The sequence below is a fragment of the Corvus moneduloides genome, chromosome 3, assembly GCF_009650955.1.
Source record: "Corvus moneduloides isolate bCorMon1 chromosome 3, bCorMon1.pri, whole genome shotgun sequence".
Classification (NCBI taxonomy): Eukaryota; Metazoa; Chordata; class Aves; order Passeriformes; family Corvidae; genus Corvus; species Corvus moneduloides.
The window spans coordinates 15,177,829-15,199,932 of record NC_045478.1 but is presented as its reverse complement, the minus strand read 5'-3'; the positions used below and the strand labels follow the sequence as shown (position 1 = coordinate 15,199,932).

The 22,104-nt window shown below is 47.1% G+C and overlaps 1 protein-coding gene and 1 long non-coding RNA gene across 3 annotated transcripts in view; one reads left to right on the top strand and one right to left on the bottom strand.

The window, feature by feature from the left end:
- Positions 1-8: 8 nt before the first annotated feature.
- Positions 9-10,493, bottom strand: LOC116441887. 2 transcript variants are annotated; one of them, XR_004239265.1, is made up of 4 exons: positions 8,933-10,493; positions 7,128-7,270; positions 5,541-5,585; positions 9-4,804 (listed from the first exon to the last, which is right to left on the bottom strand). It is a non-coding gene; the product is annotated as an uncharacterized LOC116441887 (long non-coding RNA). The 2 variants fall into 2 exon arrangements; XR_004239264.1 differs by lacking the exon at positions 8,933-10,493 and having other exon boundaries at positions 7,128-7,608.
- Positions 10,494-10,610: 117 nt separating this feature from the next.
- Positions 10,611-22,104, top strand: part of HPCAL1 (hippocalcin like 1) — a 64,047-nt gene continuing 52,553 nt past the window's right edge. Inside the window, exon 1 of the mRNA XM_032104288.1 lies at positions 10,611-10,860. The gene's annotated coding sequence lies outside the window, so the exon portion shown is untranslated. The remainder of the gene's footprint in view (positions 10,861-22,104) is intronic.

Genomic DNA, 22,104 nt, shown 5'->3' with positions numbered 1-22,104 from the left:
CTCCACATTTTGGCTGGGATGGGGGTGAGGTGCAGCTGGGGTGCAGTGGAGACTGGAGGACACAGACTCCCAGTCTGGAACCTGAAGCTGGGGAGAAGTCAGCAATCTCATTTTCTGCTGGAAGCGAGCGGATGTACATTTGGGATGGCTGGGCTCTTGGGGACATGCGAGGGGGGTGTCCCTGTGATGCAGCCTGGGGAAGATGTATCCAAATAAAGCATAAGGCTTTGTTTGAATTTCACTTGAGCTGGAAGTTAGTAGGAATATTTGGAGGGCGTGGAGGTGCCAAATCACAGATCTATGGGGCTGCTATGGGCACAGCTCTTCTGGCTTGCTCAGCTGGGCCTGAGCAATCTCCAAAATAGGTGGTGGGGGGGAAGATATCCACATTGAGGTGTTGCTCCTGCCCTCACCAGGCTCACCCCACCTTCCCAGGGAGTTACAGCCCCTTCTTTCACTGAAGCCTTTCCCCTGGAAAGGCCACTCATGCACTGGGGATTTCCATCACACAGAGCAGTGAAGGGAAAGGTCTGTGCTGCAGCTGCCAGGCTCTGAGTAGGACCCTGGTAGAGGCAATACAGCAGCAGCAGCAAATGAGATTGAGCCTCTTCTGCCTCCCACATCCTCCTTTGGGTAAGTGCAGAGTGTGTACTTTAATTAGTGATGATACATGAGGGAGACAGGAGATGAAGCAACATTCAAATTAAGTATCTGCAGAGCTGGTAAGAAGGTAAATATGAGCTCCCAGACGTGGGGGGATGTTTTTAGTCCATTCATTTGCAGCAACAGTTTGAGTTTTAATTCAAAAAGCAAACAAATCACTGTTGCAACGCTTTTTCCCACCAAAAGCCACCTTTGAGGTCCACTTTCACAGGCCTCTGAGCTTTATGGAACTGCTAAGGCCAGGGTGGGTTAGTGGGGCTCCCACTGTAGCTGGGGGCCAGGCCATTCCCAGGCACAGTGTTCCATCAGGCAAAGGGTTGTTGCCTCCACGCTGCAAACCCACAGTGAGGGTGGTGGACTGACACCCACACGATACCACAAATCCTCCTGCAGCAGATCACCCTTTGACGGAAGCAAACCACAGCAGGTTTGGAGTTTTTCCTCAGGAGTGGAGGCTTCAGTGACTTGCCAACTAGCCTGACTCCTCTCTCATCCCTTTGCACTGTCAGGGGGACTGTGAGGACACCTCTGCCCCCACCCCTGCATGTATTTCTGCTCCCATGATCAGGAGTCACTGCTCACAGTTGTGTACTTTGTACTGCTGCTCATCCTGGGACATCTGAACAGCTCATACTTCACACTGAGCATCCTCTTTCCTGCTGTCATGGATGGGGCTTCAGACTGAAAGCAGGTGGGATGCTGAACACAAATATTACACATGTGCCAGAAGGATAAATGAAGGTTTATTGAAGAATAAATTAACCTTAAATTTAATTTTTTTTCCCTAAGTGCTAAACTTCCTCTGTGCCGTATATGACAGATTTTTGTTTGCTTTTGTAAATAAGACAGTATTTAATTATTGGACAAAGCACGCTTCATAGCAAAATATGGTTTTTAAAGCATTTTGAACTGATAAACGCCACATATTCACTCCCCCTTTGCTACGATTTCACTTTAATAATGATTTTGGTGTTTCAGTATGAGTCAGGCAACAACAGAGGAATTGCTGAAGAAATTTTGCTAAAGACCTCTCTGAAAAAACAGTTATGAGTCAGAAGAAACACAACTGAATTTTACTGGTTCAGGACTGGCTTGGTTGGATCTGTAATTTCAGAAACCAAATTCCACATCTGGAATTGTCTACAGTTTCGCTATTAATAGGATGTCTGTGTTTTTATTTCAATGCCACCACTGCGAGATAGGACCTGCCCTGAGGAAGGGGTGGCTGCCAGTGGCCACCAATGCCTGGCAGAGGGAACCCTACTAGAACAGGGGATTTCCTGCAGTGATGACTCAAAAGAAGCAGCCTTTTTTCCAATGGAAAAATGCATTGTCAGTGTGAAAGAAAAACAATTAGCAGAAGCCAGGAAAGGAAGACACTGGAAAGACCCCAAAAACTCCAGAGTCCCTACTTTTGCTTTCTGTCCCTGCCAGTGTAATTTGTTTACCTATCTTTTTGTTACCAAAAATTAAATTTAAGTGCCATTAAAGGCTGGTTGGTCCTGACAGGATCTCAAAGAAAAGCAGCCGTTTTTTCATTCTTGGGAGTCCAGGTGTGGAAGGGCAGAAACATGCTGTTTGCAGGGTTGAAGCCAAACTGTACTTTAATTAATCAGTGCTGAAACTCTTACATGGAAGTAACCCAGTCCAGCATTTTTAGGAATACATCTGGTTTAGAAAATCATTGAGTGCTCTTTACTCTTTCTCAGTCTCTGTCAGCATAAAGGCATGTACCTAAAACCTCTGTCAGAATAAATTTTGCTCAGATACCACCAGCATGGAGTAACTGAATTTCTCTAAGTTGCCTGGATATAACTTGATATAAAACAGGACACCTGGTATCATGATAATATAAAAAATCTGGTGGTATTTGCATGGCAATCTGAGTGCAGATGAGTTGCTGTGGCTCAGATAAGCTGTGCCTTTAAACGCTGTCAGGAGGATCAGCTGAGTGTGGCCATACCTTGCCAGAACACCAATGGGATGCTGATAATAACACAGTGTCACACATTGTCCAGGATCCTGCTAGTGGGCTCTTTTATTGGATTATTGTCTGCTTGGAGAAGAGAATATGTCCTCTGCTTGAAGCAAATTGCCTCATGGTTTGTGTTGTGATAAAAGGTGATCAAACATCCATGGAAACTGTGAGCCTTTTTAGCTGCAAAGTTGCTGCCCCTCTCTCTGTTGGTTTTATAAAAAAAGTGTGTGTTTTGGTAGTGCTGTGGCAAAGGTAGCGCAGGATGCTTGGCAAGGCTGGAAAGCAGCCTGCCCTGGGGAGGACTCCTGCCATTCCAGCAGGAGTCCTCTACACTTGGCCGTGCTATCCCACTGGGTGAGCAGCCACAGTCAGGGGATCTGCTCCCCTGTGTGCCTGCCACAAACTGGCCCCTGTGGCTTTGTGGGATCGCATGTTGGGTGCTCCAGTTTATGAGAAACACACATGGATTTTTCAGGCCAGTGAGTGAACGTGGTTGTCTGCGTGCTTGGAATTAGGTGTGTTTTTCACTACTTGAAGTCAAAGCTTGAGGCAAGAGAATTGGGACATGCCTGCAAGAGCATGGAGGATCTGGTGATTATCTAAATGCATAATCAATATCCCCATTTACTTATTAGTGTGCATTTGTCAAATGTCCAACAGAGTGATTACACTATTTAAGTATTTTCTTCAGGCATAAAGCAGCCTTTCCAAAATTACTAACTTTTTTCTCATTGAAAATGTTGTTAATTAATACTTTTAGTGTCCTCCCCTGTGATTTGCTTTCTCTTAATTACCAACAGGAGCAATACAAGAGTGCTCCACTGCCAGTGCCAAAATTAAACTGACTTCCTCCAAATTGCACTGAATGAGACACATGGCTGTGCCTTCAGGTACTGAGCAGAAGACCTCAATCCTATGGGAAATGCTGCTTTATGAGGCACTCTGTTTTCAAAGAACCACAGATTGATTTGGTTTGGAAGGGACCTTTAAAAGTCATCTAATCAAATCCCCTGCAATAAGCAGGGACATCTTCAACTAGCTCAGGTTGCTCAGAGCCCCATTCAACCTGCCCTTGAAAGTTTATTGGGATGGGGCATCCACCAGCTCTCTGGTGGATATTCCAGTGTTTTACCATCCTTGCTGTAAAACATGTTTTCCTGGTATCTAGTCTGAACATGCCCTCTCTTAGTTTAAAACCATTACCCCAACTCCTACTGCAACAGTCCCTGCTGAAAAGTGTCCCCATATTTCTATAAGTCCACTTTAAGGATGGAAATTAATTTCAATAAAAAGTATTTCAGGGTGGTTTCATGCAGATGAGAGCGGTATGGGGATGTGGGTGTCCCAGCAGTAAGGTTTGAGCCCTGGATGAGAAGCGCATACACGGTGCAAAGTCCCTGAACCCCAGGCTGCTGGGGAAGCAGCATCCTGATGCCAGTGTGTGGAGTACCCTGGCTTTTGCAGGGCTCTGGAAGGCATCCCAGAGCATGCAGGCTGCAAGAGCACTACAGTATCATCTTGTTGGCTCCAACATCCCAGGAAGCACTGTCAGATTTCTTTATCTTTCTCTTTTGTTCAGCCGTATGAAAAAAAGTGGTCTCAGCAAAACCGAAAGTTGCTGTGGGGGTATACCAGGCTTAGAATATTATTTTTCATTGCCCTTATTGAACAAAAACACTTGGCATTACAAAAGCTTTGCAAGGCAAAAACTGATTTTCATTTAGGCACACCAGTATTTTTTTCATACTGATTTTCTGACTTTTGCATTCTCCTGTCATGTTTCAGAATAGAAACAAGTAACAGCATTGATATTTTCTGCTGCACTGAAACACTTGAGTCTTCTTACTCTTTTCCCCTGTTCTCAGCATAAATTTGCCATGTTGAACCACAAAACCAGAGTTCACTCTGTTATATCTCACAGAAACGAGTTCTTCAATGGCTACTCCTCTCTGTGGGAACTCATCCGTTTCAAGGGCTCTCTGTTATTTTCTGCTCAGACAAATTAGACATATCATTTTGTGTTTTGAAATTGCTGCTGCTGCCAGCATGAGGAAATAACCTGGATGGGAATGCCAAGCCCAGGTGGGAATGCCACGGGATCACAGGCAGACACCCAAGGCCCTGCTGCTCTGCCCTGATGGTGGATATCCTTGTGCAGAGATCCTGTGGAACAAGAGGGTTATTGGTAGATGCAACTGGAAATAATCATGAGCAGGCTATAGAGTGTAAGAAATTCCATTTTTTTGCTAATAGATACAGCTAAAAATGCCCCTGGCCCCAAATATTGTTTGATGATGAATCTCAGCAAATGTCGTAGCAAACCCCAGAGTGAAAAACTATAGCAAAGCACCATAGAGAGAAATGAGGCTTTTAAATTTTCCTTATTTAGCAAAGTCTTTCTCTTTTTGCGTAAGAAACTTTAATATAAAAATCTTGTCTAAAACACCTAACTTTAGCATCTGACATAGCAACTGCAGCCTGGGAAGCAAAATCAGGTCCTTTTTAGGTTTCCATGTAATAAATGGGTAGACAACAGTAAATGAAATGAAAACGTGTCAGTTTAATTCATAAATTCTTCACCTCTGTCTTAATTTTTTTTTAATATCTCCACCCTCAGTCTTTCTATTATGGGAGAGAAAAACCACGCAGCCAATTTTCCTTTATGTTGCTTTAATTGTTGCTCCTTTTGACTTTGAAAAGGATACCAAGTGTTCTCATATATGTAAATGTGCCTGATGGCTTTGGCTGTTCAAATATTAAGGCCCCCCTGTAGGCACTGGGGTATCCCTGGGGCAACTTTAATACAAATGTAGGTAGAAAGTACATTTTTGTATTTGTCCAGCTGTATAGGCTCACATCTGCTGTTCTCAGGCTTGCTGCCAATCATTGCAGCTCTTACCCTTTATTTTTCCTCACAGGGGAAGAAAACACCCAAGACAATCTCCTGCTAAGAGAAAGAAGAGCAATCATGAAAAGGTGGACTATTTACACTATTTTTGTTACTTTCTTTTTTCATCTATCTGATGTTACTGGCACAGTGGCAGGCATAGCAAGTAGGTTGGAGATGAAAAACATGCAAAAATTACATTAAATATTGTGTTGTAGCTACATTCTCTGAACACTCATTTTCCCTTGCTCTATGTTACATTATTCAAAGTAGACAAAGAGCCTTTGGAGGTAGCTAGCAGATTCCCTCCTCCTGCCTCTCCCCATCTTACAAGGTCATCTAAAACAGGCCAGGGAAGTACACTAGAAAATACTGCAGGGAGCAATCTTGCTTTGGCAGGAAAATGCATTGTAAAAGTCTACCTGCTCTTTTTCACTTCCAGTTTCTGTGATCCAGATGACTGGCAAAACCCCTTGGCATATTTGGTTTGGTAGTACATTAAATACTAGGTCTGTCTGTTCAGGTGATGCTGCTTGCCCATAAGAACCATGGATGCAGCTGGAATTTCCCGAGTTCTGTTTGCCTGGTTAGTCTGACTTGGAAATGTAAAGGAGCGCAAAGAGGGGTTAAACCAATGCAGTCAAAGGTTCAAGCCCCAGCATCTGGTAGCAAAAATAGGAGGATTTATAGATGAGCATCCAGAGGTTTATCACTGGAATTCAAAATTTAACAAAGAATATAGTTCTGATACATAATTTTCCCTCTTATTTCCCCAAGCACCTGCCAACCAGCTTGGTTTTATCACAGGCAAATAATACTGGCTCATGTCTCCATTACTGTTCTCATTTGAATTTCCCTAAAGTGATCCCTCATTGAGGGATTTCCAAAAACAAGATTAAAAGAGGATTTAAAAAAAAAAATTACATTGTTTTTTGAAACATTGCTTTCCTCTTCATCAAATGTACATTGTGAGGAACCTCAGCGATGGAGGGGGTCTCAGGGGTGCTCCTCCACCCTCTCCTGCAGGGCTGTTCTGCAAATGGCCTGGCCAGGCAGGAGCTCCTTCTCAGGCAAAATTGCTGGCCACCAGCTTCCCTGGGGAAGGGCCATGTGCCTCCAGGATGACAGTGTGGGGATGACCAGGATGACCATGGCCCAGCTCAAAGCCAGAAGGTGTGCTTTTGCTGTCACTGCTTGCAGAGGAGGCAAGTCCTGGCTCTTCTGGGAGAGTCAGATCAGAGCCAGCCTGACCCACAGCAATCTCCTTGCCAGACACCTGGCCTGGACTCGTCTGGAGCAATTGGTCACCTTCAAGGACCCCACCAGCACTTTCCATCACAACAATCTAGACAGATATCAGAAAACCAGTGGGGAAAGAGTGGCCTGAATACTTAATCCTTGCCAGAATTTTCTTCCTTTGTTTTTTGGTGCTGGGCTGGCCAGGTCAAGTCGATAAACTGCTCAAAAAAGGTAAATACCACTTTATTCTCTTCCTCCAGTTAATCACGGCAAACCACAGGAAGCCAGATAGTAATTCAAGATTAGCAATAGCCTTATGAAGCTCACATTATTACGGAAGAAATTTAAAAAGCCACACACCTCAAATACCTTCGTTTCCATCTAATCTCTTGATGATTAAACCCCAGACAGCAAAAGGAACTTCACACATTATCTTCAAATTCAGCATAGTTGGAATGATGCAGATGAATCTAATTTAATTCCTCTTTGTTTTGTACTCCTGACTACAGAACCAGAATGAAAAGCAGAAAGGAAAATCAAACAAAAGGTGAGATGCCAGAGTGGTTGTGGATTTAGGTTTGTGAAGGTCTGTGCTAGGTCATCATAGGATTATTACAGACAGGCTTAACAAACATACACCATCAAAAGGAGAACTTCCAATAAGCCAGATATACCCAGTGGGACCAATTTTGCAAACACCTTCATAGAATCAGAGGATCATTTATGTTAGAAAATACCTCTAAGATCATGAAGTACAACAATTAACCTAACCAGTGCCAAGTCCACCACTAAACCATGTCCCTAAGTGCTACATCTACACATCTTTTAAATATCTCCAGGGATGGTGACTCCAACACTCCACCCAGGGCAGCCCATTCCAGTGCTTGACAATGCTTTGTGTGAAGAATTTTTTCCTAATATCCAATCTAAACCTTCCCTAGCACAGCTTGAGGCCATTTCCTCTTACCCTACCACTTGTTATCCTGGAGATCGACCTCCACCTGGCTACAACCTCCTTTCAGGTAGTTGCAGGAAGTGATAAGGTCCCCTGTGCCCTGTGATCCTCCTTTTCTCCAGGCTGAACACCTCCAGCTCCCTCAGCTGCTTCTCATAAGATATATTTTCTAGACCCTTCACCGGCTCCATTACCCATCTGGGAGGGGAGCAGCAGCCCTCACAAACGCATTGCAGGAGTGAATCTGCAGCCTCTTTTCATCTCAGATTGTTTGTGAGCAGTTGTCAGCTTTCTACATCCATTTTTCTTCATTTCCCCAGGGATTTCTGTAACTTAGGAATTGCTCATTAGTAAGCATTAGGACTCTAAATCATCTGACATCTTGGTGGTATTTCTCTGGTTGGCCATCTATCTGAATTGAACCATCTTGTATGCTGGAAAGGTGCATTTCTTGAAGAAAGAAGTCGGGCATAAATGACAGCAACACCTCATTTGGATCTTGTTGTGTGTTCCCCAATAACTGTTGAACACAGAATTATTTTCTGTGTTTATGTAGTTTCTTGTGCGATAATACACAGAGTACTAGAGGGCTCAAAGAGAGCAGCAGCCACGGGCACTGCTCAAGTAAGTACCCACCGACCACAGAATGTCTCTGAGCCTCCCAACACAGGCAGTTCCGGACAGACACGTTCAGAGCCGTGCTGAGCAGGGCGCAGAGCAGCACAAAGAGACCCATCTGAGGATCACCCCAAACAGAACACAGTACTCACAGCTGCCAATCCTCACTGGAACCTGGGCATCCTGGAGACGAGCCACTGCAGCCTCAGAAACGGCTGCAGGTCTCATCTCAAAGCCTGTCCACCACAGGACACAGGGCAGTGCCACTCAGAGGAAAACCTGCTGCTCTTGGGGCTACCAGGTGACAGCCACGTTAAAAATGAAAGTGGGGTTGAGTGCCATAAACTGTTTTCTCTCGCCAAACCTGAGCCCCGAGGGCTGTAAATCTTGGAGGAGGCCTAAAGTAGGTACTTGCTCTGTTGCCACCTATTCCTGGGCGGAGTGGTGCCGTCACCTGTGCCACCGCCCTCCCTGGCAGAGCAGCCGGAGAGGCACGGCGGGAGCCACAGCCCCATCCTTGCGTCCGGCCGCGCTTACGTCGGCAATGCTTACACAGGGAAGGATTAGCTGGGAAATCAAGGGGATTACTCACATATCTCCTGCCAGGAGAACCCGGCTTCAGGCAGGTGAAGTTGGCAGCGATGGTGGTTGCATAGAGTTTTCCATTATATGTTGTCCATTATATGTTCCTGGTTGAGTTGCTTCTAGTTTAAACTGTTCAGGTTGTTTATTTTCCAAGTTTGTTCTTTTCCTTGGGCTGATATTTTTATTAATTTCTTTTTAAGCTGACAAAATGGTTCAACTATTTTTGAAGGGCCTTGGAGAAAGTGGTTATTGTTAAGTAACATTTTAAACTCAGTAACATTTTCTTCTCTTTGCATCAATGTATCCAGTTTCAAGGTATTACAGCTTTGGAGTACATGGGAAAGGTTTGGTTTCTCCGGTTTTGGTTTGTGGGGGTTTTTTTTGTTGTTTTGTTTTTGGTTTTTTTTGCTTGGTTGGTTTTTTTGGTTTTTTTTGTGGGTTGCTGTTGTTTTCTTTTTTTCCCTGTCCCTATGCAAATCTGTTGGACTTAATGCAGATAAGCTTTGAAAAACTGCTGCTTTGTTGGTGGTGAAATGTTTCTGTTTGTTTCCCCCCCCCCCCCCCCCCCCCAAGGTTTGTCGCTTAAATCTTTTAGTATATTTTTCCTGGTGTGGCCTTGATTTCAGCTCTATTCAGTTCTTATCTCACGACAGCACTGAATGTGCTCATGGAGTCTCCTATAAGGGGACGCAGAATGAAAGCTACCGATAAGGCACAGTGACAACTACATTAAATTCTCCATATATTTTTGACTTGAAAATGTGCTGGGCAGGAGCTGGGGGTAGGGGTGGGGAAGAATATCCTAACAGGAAGATTCACTTCTTTGTGCTACATGCCATATTTCTGAGCAACGCTTCCAATCATCTCCTTCAGGAAGCAGACTAGCATCAATCCGTAAATCCCCTCCATTTTGTGATGGGGTACGCGGAGAGGCTCTGCAAGTTCATATCTTGCACAGAACAGTGAGCGAAGGGTGGGCGCCCGTCCACAGACTCAGCCGACGGCACCAAGTTCACCTGTGCCGCTCTCCGCCCTGCTGGGGGCCACTGCCGACACGGGACGAGGGCACTGCGGGTGGTAGGGGGCTTGTCCCATTGCCCTCTTCAGAGGGAAGCGTGGGGGTCCATGTGCTGGGAGGCGTCTGCTCTCGCTTCCAGCGGCCACTGCTGCCGCCGTCCTCCCTCCGTCCCCGCGCACCCAGCGCGGGGCACTTTCAGCCGCGCCAGCGGATGCGTGCAGGGCCTGGGGCGAGCTGAGGCCGCAGGAGAGGTCCCTGCCCGGCGTTCCCTTAGTTGTTTTGGAGGTAAAAACCACATACACAAACACACAAACAAAAAAAAAAAAAAAAGGAAAAATCCCCCAGCATCAAAAATCAGAACTTTTCCCGCCCCGCTGCCCATGCACGCGCCCGCGGTGCCGGTGGGACCGGCAGTGAGTGCCAGCGGGGGAAGCGCAGCCCCTCGCGGGCGCGCAGCCCCGCGGAGCTGCTTCTCCGCGCTGCCCCCCCGGCCCCGCACTTCCTGCCCGCGGCGGCCCTGGCGGGGCCGGGCAGGGCGATACCAAGTGTCCGGCGCGGCGGGAGCGGCGGCGGCGGGCGGCCCCCGCGCGGGGCTCGGCGCTGCGCACGCCGCGGGGCGGCCGCGGAGCGGCGGTACGGTGCGCTCCGCCCCCCGGCGCGCCCGCTGCCCCGCCGGGGAAGTTGCGCTCTGTCCCTCGCTCTCCCTGGTCCCTCGGCGACGGCTCCTTCCTCCCCCTCCCTCCCTCCAATGCGCCTCCCGCTCATTTCCTCTTTTCCTCCCCGCTCGCCGCCGCTCCGCAGGCGCGCGGCTCGCCCGGGCGCCGCCGCGGAGTTGTAGCTCCCAGGAAGCCGCCGCGCCCCCGCGCAGCCGCCGCCGCCGCTTCCAGGCCGCCCCGGGACCCCGCTCCACCAGCCGGGTAAGAAGCTGGAGCTCCTCCGCCGCCGCCCGCGGAGCGGCGCGGAAACTTCGGTGGGGCTGCGGGAGGTCCGCGCTCTCTCTCCTGCCGCGGGGGCTGTCGGAGAGCGAAGCTGGAGGGAGGGGGCAGATTTCTGGGTTTTGGCGGGGTATTTTTGGGGAGAGAGGGCTCAAAATATCCTGTCTGGATTGCGGGCGTGGAGTGCTCCGCGCATCTCTTACATCCCCGCGGGGCGCGGAGCCGAGGCGGCTGCTCCCTTTGCCGCCAGGGGATGCGGAGCGGATCAGGGTGCCCTCTTCGCGTCCGCGGGATGCGAGCGGATCCCCCCCTCTACCGCCGCGGGGCTGCGGTGTCGGCGCTCGCCTCGCCCCGAGCAGAGGGAATTGCCAGTGTTTCCCCTGCCCTCAGAAAACCCCAAGCCGTGTGTGCGTATCTGCGTCCTTGTATGTCTGTACGTGTGTGGCTATCTGTACCTCTGTGTGTGCACATTCCCGTGCAGCCCGCGTGTGTTCGGGTGTGCGTGAGCCTCCCCGGTGGTGAGGGGCGTTTCGCAGCTCTGCTTTATGGTGGTTAATGGTTTACCCGGAGAAGTTCCCGCCGCATGAATGTTGCAGGGCGCTTTGAGTCAACTCCTACAGACCCGGACTTCCTATTGCCAACCTTCCCAAACGGCCTTTAATGGCGTTTGCCTCTGGTGAGTTGGCTTTTTTGGCTGTCTCCTCGCCTGGGAGATGTCTGGGGCTGTGCTGGAGGACGGATGGCTGCGGCCAAGGTCACCCTAGCTCCCTGAAAGCCGAGCAAGGGGGGACACCCTATTCCTGTGAGGTTGTGGCAGCAAAGGCGTCTGCCAGCCGTGATTTTCATCAGGCTGTTGGGGGACCTGCTGGAGCACATGGCTCCAGCACACACTAGCTGCCGAAGTAGGGAGAATTACAAGAAATAAGAAATAAAACAAGGCAAGTGTGTTTACAAGTAAGTTTCTATGTAAATAAGTTCCTGCTCGGTTTGGGAAAAGGTCATCTAGTGCATCATCGGGAACGAAAGGTTCGCTGAGAAAAACAGCTGGGTGCTCAGTAGGTCTGTGTCTCCTGCTCATGGCTGGGTGATTTATACCTATGTGACAAAATCCTGAGCTTTTTCACAGGAATACTTGTAGGCAAGCACTGTAGCTGAGCATTGTCCTGTAATCCCATTCACAAATGAAAATCTGGTAGGAAGATCAAATTTTCTCTGTGGGAGGAAGAAAGGAGGAAACGATCACTCCCTCCCCAAAATATTTCCCGTTTTTCCTAATGGGTGCTATTTGTCGTAGTTTCAGTTCAAAAGCTCTTCTTGCCTGCGATGAAATTTGAGCAAAGACTGGGGGACTATTTCAGCAGCCACTGATATCACTGGTATGATATGCGATGTTGCACGGGGTCCACCAGCATTGTTGGGTACTTTTGGCCAGGGAGCAGAGCCAGGAGGAGCATTGCTTGTTCCAGGGCCAAGTATCTGCCTCACTCCTGACCCCTCAACTCTTCTCAGGTGCTTGCATTGGGAACCCTCTGATTCAGGCAAAAGGATCTTAGAGCTGAGTGTGCGTGATTTCATGTAGTGTGGAGGGGCTCAGAGAAGAAGGCAGATAATCTCCTCACATTTTCCTTAGGTTAGATGAGGAGGTGCTGGCCAGCCAGCAGGACACGCATCACCTTGTCCTGACACCTATTCTCTGCATTTCTTTGTTTCTTGCCTTTCTCTGTGTTGAGGTGAAAGTGTAGGAAACTGTGAGGGGAAAAAAAGGGTGCCACTCTAGAGTGGCTGTTGCAACACTGTCAGGAGCTCTGCTGAGGAGTCAGCTCTGCTGGCAAAAAAAGTGCTTTTGTTGGCATAGCTTCATCTGTTCAGGGAATTGCAATGGTGCTGGAGTGGGGTTTGCTCTTGCAGCTGGCTGCTTGCACCGACAGGAACTTGTGTAGACAAACCTTTCTAGTTCTCAGATGAGGCTGTCGCTCTGTCGGTGCAGGCGATGCTTCGCTCACAGTGTGTTGCAGCTGGCACTGTGGTGCCCCCATTCTACCACCCTAGCTCATGGGCATGGCAGTGACATGGGCCAGTTGTTGGGAGCTGGGGATAGAGATTAATTTGTAGCCTAAGCAACATTAAACTTGGATTATCACTCCACAAAAACAAAAAAAAAAAAAGCATGTGATCTGGGTTTAGAAATGTTGCAATTAAAAATACTCATGCAATGTGATTTTATTTTTTTTTAGAAGCAAGGCAGCACTCTTTTGAGTATTGATTACTTTGACATGGGTGAGAAAAGAATGCTGGTAGACCAAGGGGCAGTGTGAATTAAAATTCTATATAATTGGGTTTTTTACTTCCTTTTAGTGATGTGAAGCTGTCATCAGTGATGTTGTACAGTTTTCATGTGTAAGATGCACAGATACTCATGGGAAGACGATCTCACACATTTCCAAAGAACTGCTGGAATTTCCTTCAAGCATGACTTTTAGGTCAGATTCAGGAAAAAATGCTATGTCTTTTCCAGTTTATGGAAGAACTACAGAGGTTTTTTTTTTTTAGGTGTATTTTCCCTCATGTTCCTAGGATGCTTTCTGTAATGTCTATATGTGGGATCAGTTTCTTTGTTCACTATCTGTATTAGAAAATTGTTTGTGTCCAACATCTACATCTTCATTGAGCTTAACTTGGGCTGAAGTTAAATTTCTTTTGGCAAGAGGTTTATCTTATCTTGTGTTAACTGTGTTACTGTATTGTGTGGGAACCTACCCATGGATAGTGAAAAGATTTGCTCTTGCAAAACTGTTGAAGTTTAGCTTTAATGAACAGAAATTGTTTTGAATCAGTGCCTGAAATTTCCATTGTTCCAATAATCCTCTACCAGCTGGAGAGTATAATAAATGCAGTTATCTTCATTTCATCAGTCTTTTGCTGTATAAAAGCTTCCACAAGTCGGTTTTGTTTTGCTAACCTGCTAATTAACCCATTGATTTCTGCATTTCTCGGCTTACCCAGATAAATATCCTCTGCCTGTTGTCATGCTCTGCTAGCAAAGTAATTGTGAATCCTTGAACAGTGGGGGCAAATACTACATGAGGAGCTCCTTACTTTACATCTCAGAGTCTTTCAGTGGATAGGAGAGAATCTTCAGCTGAATCTCCTGGAAATATGACCTTAATGGAAGTTTGGTGTTATGTTGCTTAATGACTGTGAGACCTACAGGGTCGACCGCAGGATGAATTATGCATTCTCCTGCTCTGATTGTGCTGGAATTAGAAGGCAGGAACTGGGGGGGGGGGGGGGGGGGGGGGGGGCGGGGGTAGGGGTGGGCAAGGCAGATCAGTCTTGTAATCTAAGAAATATTGCAGTTCTTCTGGATTGCACTGCATGAAAGATGCCTTTATTATTATTAAGAAATGCTGCTTATCATTTGCACAGTAGGTTTATAGACACCTGTGAGTAACTAGTGTGAAAGAAATGGCAGTGGTATTTGGGTTGTTTCAGTGTTTCTTGTCCTGTAGGTGTGTATCTTTTTCAAATCAAAGAAAGCAGCAAGTAGTTTAAAGAATTTTCCCTGGTGATCCATGGCAGTTGAGATACTTGGAAACCCATGCCAAGCAGCATTCTGTTCAAAAGATGCCAGTTACAACCTGGCCAGCCTTTTTCTTCCCTTGCATGCAACGTATTTCCCAGTGATTGAGCCGCTTGTCTCAAGCGGCACAATCTACTTAAGCAGCAAGAAAACTTAGACATAGCTGTAGTTACAAACAGTTCAGGCATCAGCCTTTGAGACCTTCTGATAGTTTTTTTGGTGACTCCTTCAAATATGTTTTAACCTTTTTTTCTTATTCTGCCCTCTGTTTTTAAAGGAAATCAGACTCTCTGATGGGGAAGAGTGCAGCTGCATTAATTGCACATTTAACAGCTGGTGGGGGGGAAAGAATGCTTGCTAGTATTTCAGTTGCTGTAATCTTAGTGTATTCAGAGAGGTGTTTGAGCTGATGGTATCCCTTTAAATATCCACTTGGGTTGAAAAACACTGGATTTGGTGACAGGGGCACTCAGAGACTTTAAGGGTGGAAGGCATGGCTTCCATCTACAGAGATACTTGCTGAAAAACAGGCGTACTGAGATCCTGGTATGTTTGCCAAGAGCAACAGCTAAACTTGGGCAGCTGGTTTAGCAATTAGATAATGTTTTTGTTTTGGACAATGGGTTTATCATAATGAATTAACCGGTGGACTGCTCAGAGTGGCAAAGGGGTTTGTTTCTGATTCCCCAACCATGCAGCATACCAGCACCGGGGGACGTACTTCCCAGCAATGGAAGTGCAAGAAGCATTCCACACGAATTGTCTGGGAGTGGGAGCATGTACACTTGTGTCTCCCTTGTGTGTCCCTTGTATGCAAACACCAGATTCTTGTAATCTCTTGAAAATACAAACGTGATGGATGGTATAGCTTGGGCATGGAACAAGGAAATGCATGGTGCCTGTGCTTAGAAGTTGACGCGTGGCTCATGCAAAGTCGTTTTAGAATAGTCGGGGGCGGCGGTGGGAGGAGGGAGGAAAAGAAATGCCTTCAGGGGGCTGGGAGCCAGCGTGTGGGCGTGCTGCAAGCCGGCCTCGCCAGCCTTCCGCGCCGCGCTTCTCATTCACCTCTGCTCCACACAGCCTGGCCTGTCTGTGCAGAAAGCAGCTTTTCCTTGCTCGGAGGTTAGCAGGAATTTTTTTCAGGTTTCTTTTTTTCTTTCAAAAGGGTATTGTGCGCAGGATGCTCGGTTCTTGGCAGCTCGCCCACTGTGTGAGGGGAGAGAGCTCGCTGGTTAGGTCACAATGCAGATAGCCGCTGTCAAAGCCAGTTAGCATTTGCAGGGCATCCTTTCCTATTTCTCTTAAATAAAGAGGGGTTTTTTTAGCAGGTAAATTTTGTTTCTCCAAACACAATCACTTTCTCTTTCTTAAAACTTATCTGGGGAGAAGCAGACTTTTCTTTGTAGAGCAGTTCAGGGCTGCTGGATGAAAGATGCTTGTGTGTGAGGGGAGAGTGGGAGTTACATGGGAAGATGTTGTGGATGCATAACCATTAACACCAACTTCAATTATGAAATGTGTGTTCAAGAAATAAAAGCAAGCATACTTTGCAGGGCTTAGGAAAGGGCCTAGAAGCAACATCTGTTCAATATGTTAGAAGAAGCTTGAAAAATCCTGTATTTCCCTCGCCAGAGTTGAAGGGAAGGCACCAGCTTGAAACCTAGGCTTGGGAGCAGGGGCCTGGCAGGAGCTGCCTGGCCGGTGGGTATCACAGGCAGCTGCCTTTTGTCGTCCTCTGCAGAGTGATCAAAGCACCGTCCTGGAACAAGTTGGGGTTTCTGCTCTTCCTTTTAGTTTCCAATTCAAGATTCTTTTTCAACAGTCAATACCCCTGTGTCTTGTGTCACCTCTCTGATCTCCCCTCCCTGGTGTCCATCCTCCTAAAGCTCTTGTACTGACAGAGCTGGAATCACTGTACAGAGGACAGGGGGAGGTAAGAAAGCGGGGTCAGCATATCATGGTTGATCTCCATGATTTTTGCTGGGCTGAGTTTTGTTGCTCTTGAAGCTCATGGATGTCAGCTTTGCTTCAGAGGGATTCTGGCAGGCTTTCCACAAAATGGGTGTTCCTGTGTGTAAGAGTTTATTAAAGGAGGCACTTTGCCAAATAAAACGTGGGCTGGAAGCACAGATATTTGACAGTTGTGGAATCACATGTGTTTCTGAAAGTCAGAACCATTTAAATGGGAATGAGCATGTGCTTGTGTCCATCCTGTCTAGTGGCTTTGTGCAATGAACCATGTATGGTTGCACCCAGGTGGAGGATGCAGACCAAGACCACCCCCGGTGTAAGAAGCTTGATTCCCCCAAATCCCATGGCAAATTATTTCCCTTGGCTTAGGTTTGATGAGAAGCAAACCGACTGAAATACATTGTGGGAGACCTTTTCATGTCAGGTGGTTCCCCTGCTCATGGGCTGGGGATGGTTCACTGAGGGTGCTGCACTCCCAGTGATGGCTGAAGCCCCTGCTCTGGGTGTCAAGAGTTTGGTCACTGCACGTGCCTGTCCCTTCTGGGGAGCACAGTGTGAACCTGAGGTGCTACATTCCTCCATGCCAGGCTCGTCCCAGGAGCAGCAGCTCTGCCAGGACCAGTCAGGGTTTCTTCTAGGGTTGTCAGAAGATGCATCAAAAGATAATTTTTTTTAATGGAAATTAGATTTCATTCCAGCTGAGGGTAATTTGAGCTGTGGTAATGGTCTGAAAGTAAATGAGATTCAGCTCTGTAGACTGCAGCCACAACTTTCTGTTCTGCTCATGTCATGCTTCTTAAAATGGCATTCATTCCTAAATCTGGCCCTAAAGCTCTGTGTCCCATGTTTGTCCTCATGGGAAGCTTCCTGAACCCGATGGGACTTGCAGGGGAGCAAAGAGTCCATCTCATCCTGTTCAGGTGGAACAGCCCTCCTAAGCAGCTTGCAGTTTCAGGGGGAATAATCTGTGGCTCCAGCAATGTGTCCCTACGAGTCACAAAGAAGAGAGGAATCTTTGCAGGGGAAAATTCCATTGCTGACACCTGATGAAGTACTGCTGGACTGTCCAGAGTGGAGGACGGATGCAATTGCTGAGCCTGTCACAGGAGGGGATCTCTCTGTCTCTCTTCTGACAAAACGTCTTGGTATACACAGGGTTTGCCGGATCTGATCTGCTCAGCCACGCCAACTGTGATCTCTCTTCTCTCAGATCTCCTGGTGTTTGACTCTGTCTTTCCTGGCCCCTGCTGGGGGCTGTTGGCAGGCTGTGCACATGGTGTGTGCTGTAGCTTTCCAGAAGCCCTGTCCCTTAAGTGAGGCAAGCTGTTCCGAACTGATAGCACCAGAAACAGCTGAATTTACTGAGTGCTTGCTTTTATTCAGAAGCCACAGTTTGGAAATGAAGGTGCACTTGCTGGCTATTTCCAGAGCTCTGATTTGTTGCAGGACACATTCAAGGATGATCTTCCTCAGCATTTGGCTGAGCCATCACCTTCTGGGCACCAGGGGCTTCATGGCCAGGCATTGGTTAATCCAATTAGTGTTGGGACATTTTGAATTAGCTGCACCTTGGTGCCGAGCTTTGTTTTCAGATGCTTGATGCCCGTTGCTGGTGCTGAGGTCTTGTATGAATCACTAATGGATTTGATGGCTTTTTATGCTTGATAGGGAGACATGTTTCTAACAAAAATGCTCTGCATTGCTTGCTCAGTTCCAGGAAAGCATTGCAAAAACATTTTGGTGGAAGTTTTGATATTCTTGAGCTGTATGCATGCAAAAGTCCAGGCTGACTATTGAATATTAATGGCTCTTCAGGGGCTTGTGAGAAGTGTGTCTTGAGGTGGAGTAGCCTTGACAGAAAGATGAACTGTCAGTGGCGTGTGAGTTCCACGAGGGGTTTAATGCTGTGCCCGCTGCTTTCCACACGAGTGCACTCCCTGTGTTGTGCCTGGTGTTCAAATGCAGCCGGGCCTGAGGAAGATGTGCAGGTGCTGGGTCAGAGCGGTGCCACAGGCTGAGCTACTCAAGGCTGGCCACCACTGCCATCTCTGTCTGTGACTGTGACAACCCTGTGCCAGGTTCTGTGTCTGTGGCTGGTGTGCCGTGGGGCTTGCAGGGTGCCCGTTTGTCATTACTTGTCTCCTGTCCTTACCCTGCTGCCCACATCAAGCCATGGAGATGCCAGGCAGCTGCTCGTGATATCAGCCTCCATTTAAACCCATTTCTTAATTGTTAGTCAGAAGTGGGTGAAAGAAGAGGGAAAAATCCCTAACTGGAGTAGCAACAGCGACAGGTCACAAAGACGTCAGGGTGGTCACCATCAGACTTCTCCAGGTGCTTGGTTTCTCTCAGGTCATGGCTCCCACCAAGTACAAAGACAAGGGCACTTCCAGCACTGTCACCCACGTGTCCCTGTGGCTCCTGAGGGAGAGCCAGCTGTGTTCCAGACAGCCCTGCTGCTGGCTGAACCCATCTGCACATGCTGTGGTTGTGTCGGGACAGCCTGTGCCAAGGTAAGCTGCAGGCGGGCTGCCTGTGAGGAAGTGGCAGCCTGTCCTGGCAGAGCAGGGAAGACTCCTCAGCTCAGAAAAATCTTTGTCACCTGAGGCTGATATTTTACAGCCTCTGAAGCCATGATTGATGTGTGCTGGAAGTTTTGCACTTAACATTGCTTTTCCAGACCTCTCGAGGTTAAAAAGACACTGGTGCATCTGGTTTTTGCTTCACTTCCAAGGTGGTTTTCCCCTAATGAAGATGAGAGTGTGTAGATTTTTCTAAATGAATAAATGATCTGCCCAGGAGCACTAGTTTGTGATAAACTTAATTTAAATGCAGCTGCATATTCTGCAGCTGGAGTGTGGTTTTACACAGCATAAAATAGCCTCAATATGCAAAGAGGATTAAGGCTATGTGAAGCACCTAGGCTCTGCCATAACAGCTTATATCACTATAATTTGGATTTTGAATTAATTCAGGCTTCATTCAGTCCTTGGAAAGTTTTTGAGCTATTTTAACTACTGCTCTCTTATGTCCCTCCATGTGGTAGCTTAGCTAATATAAATTACAGTCTCCTTTAATAAAAGGCAGTTGACACTAGGTCCTGTGTAGCTGCTTAGCAAATCTTGTTTTAGCAGATACCTCCCTTCCCATGACCTTCCTCATTCATTCTATCCCTCCCAAATCTTTATTGTGTAACTTGAATGTAATGTTTCGTTTAGAGCATCCTGTGAAGCAGGGAAACACAACTGAAAAGGAGGCTAAAAAGGGGAAGAGAGAAACTTCCTGGCCAATGAATGTGTAATTGCACAATTTAGTTAATTGTATTGGAAAAAAGTTTAAGAGGAAATAGAGTAAATGACTGGCACTGTTCTGTCCCCACCTGCCAGTACCCTGTTTAGCTGTAGGCTGATTGCTTGTGTGCAAGTCAGACTAGGCAGTATGTGGCCTTTGTCAATAGTCTTCTTGGGGAAAAAAAACCAACCCAACATCCGAATAACTCTGCAATTCAGTAAGGGAAGTTGGGAGGGACAGGAGCCAAAACTGATACATAATGCAGAAATGCAATCTGGAACTTTGGGTTGGGGGAATTGCTTCTTCCTTCACCAAGATGCATCTGTGGTGGAGTAGCCCATGACGTATTTCATGAGAGGCCTGGTTGGCATGCAGGTTTCTCCTTTGCACAAGCTTCTGGCTTCTGGTGATTTCCCTGCTGTTTCCCTGAATCTGGCAGGGATAATTGCTTGTTATGATAGCATCAGTCAGAGATAAGATTCTTGTACAGAAGGCTTCAGGCTGTCAATAGTTTAACTACCATGTTGCAGCTGTGTTCAGTAAACAAACCTTTGGGAATGCTCAGAATGCGGTTTTTGGAGGTGTGGAACAACAGTTAGTCACTGCAGACCTAAGCTACTAATGTCGATCCTACCTTTTTGGCGTGTACTCCAAGTGTTTCTGCGCTGTAAGGAGAGCTCCAGCACGGCAGATATGCAAAGAACATGTACAGGGCAGCATGGAGCATTTTCTAAAATTCCACAGGAAAAATCTAAGGCAATAGATGTGTTCATTTGGTAGGCTTTCTATGGCTCCTGTGAGCCCAGCTCCAATGTCTCACAGCTAAGGCATGATGTTCCTGCTTGGGCAGGAGCATAAGTCATAGCCTTCCAGAAAAAGACATTGGTCTCTTATTCACTTGGAGAGTTTAATTTAAGCTCCCAGGTGAGTATCTTGTTGTGCTCTCAAGAACTTGCTGACTTCCCTGATAGACTGAGCGTCAAGGGAAACTGAAGGAAAACAGGGTAGAGATTATCCCACCATCCCTGCAACACCCAGCAAACCCACTCTCCTTTGTTTTAAACTGGGGGTTAGTTTGTAGAATGAGATTGTTTTGTTTGATTGTTTTTTTAATGGCACAATATGGGGTAATGGTTTTAAACCGAAGGAAGGTTGATTTAAACTAGATGTAAGGAAGAAGTTTTCTACTGTAAGAGTGGTGAAACACGGTTGCGCAGAGAGGTGATACATGCCCCATCCCTGGGAACGCTCTGGGGGCTCTGAGCAACCCGATCTAGTTGAAGATATCCCTGCTCATTGCAGGGGTGTTGGACTATATCACCTTTAAATGTGCCTTCCAACCTAAACTATTCTATGATGCTATATCCACAATTCTTTGTTCTTTCTTCCCTGCTGAGGGGAGAACATGGCTTTGCATTTCACTTCATTGTTAAAGGTTAAATTCACCAAGCACTGTTGGGGTGGCTTTGTGAGCAGATGTAAGTACCAGTGATACAGCAACAGGGTTCAGGTTGCAAAAATTTATGTTGGAAGGTTGTCTAAGTAAACTGCAGAAGGGAAACCCTGGAGGCGGAGAGCTGGCAGGAGTTGGACACCTTCTAAAAATGCAGGCTGCATTACAACATGTGAAATCAAAGCAGCCTGGGAGCCTGTTGAAGCTGCTCAGTCAATAGATGTAGAAGGTGTTCCAAATAAGCATACGTGGCCTCTGAGGAATGTTTTGAACTCCTCCCTGTTGCTGCTTCCTGATACTGTCAGTGCTTGGTGTTTCCTTTATGCTCTGGCATTATTACTATTATTGTAGGTATTAGGGGTGTTGCAAGCACATTGCTTAGGTGAAATGGTAACGGGAGAGGTGCCACTAGAGGAATCTGGGGAAGAAAAAGGAGGGGCAGCAGTTTATGCTGTGGACACATCATCAATCTCTCTTAGCAGTACCAGCCTCTCAGGTGACGCACAGTCTGAGGTGTTTCTGCACTGCAGCCACAGCGGGCTATTGAGGAGAACACTTGAATTACCTTTTACATTAGCCAGTGTCTAATTTTCTAATTGTAGCACTCTGGAGGTCAGGAAGGGCTGGAAAACCTGCCCAGGAGCCTGTGCTGGGATGTGATGGCATCTGGGCTCTCTTGAGTCAGGTTAGCAGTGCTCTTAGGTAGTGCCCATCCTTTGATGGCCAGAGTGAACTGACCAACAGCTCTTCTGGAATGTGGGGACCTAGAGGCCTCTGGGAGTTTCCTTGCATTGTGGGTTGAATCATGTGTCGAGATGGGCTCCAGGCATGGTGGCTTATGGGCCTGGTGTGAAAGATGGGGAGGAGAAGGGCACAAGAGGTGAGTGGGAAGAGACTGTGCATTAGAGGAAGGGGTGAGTGGACACACTCC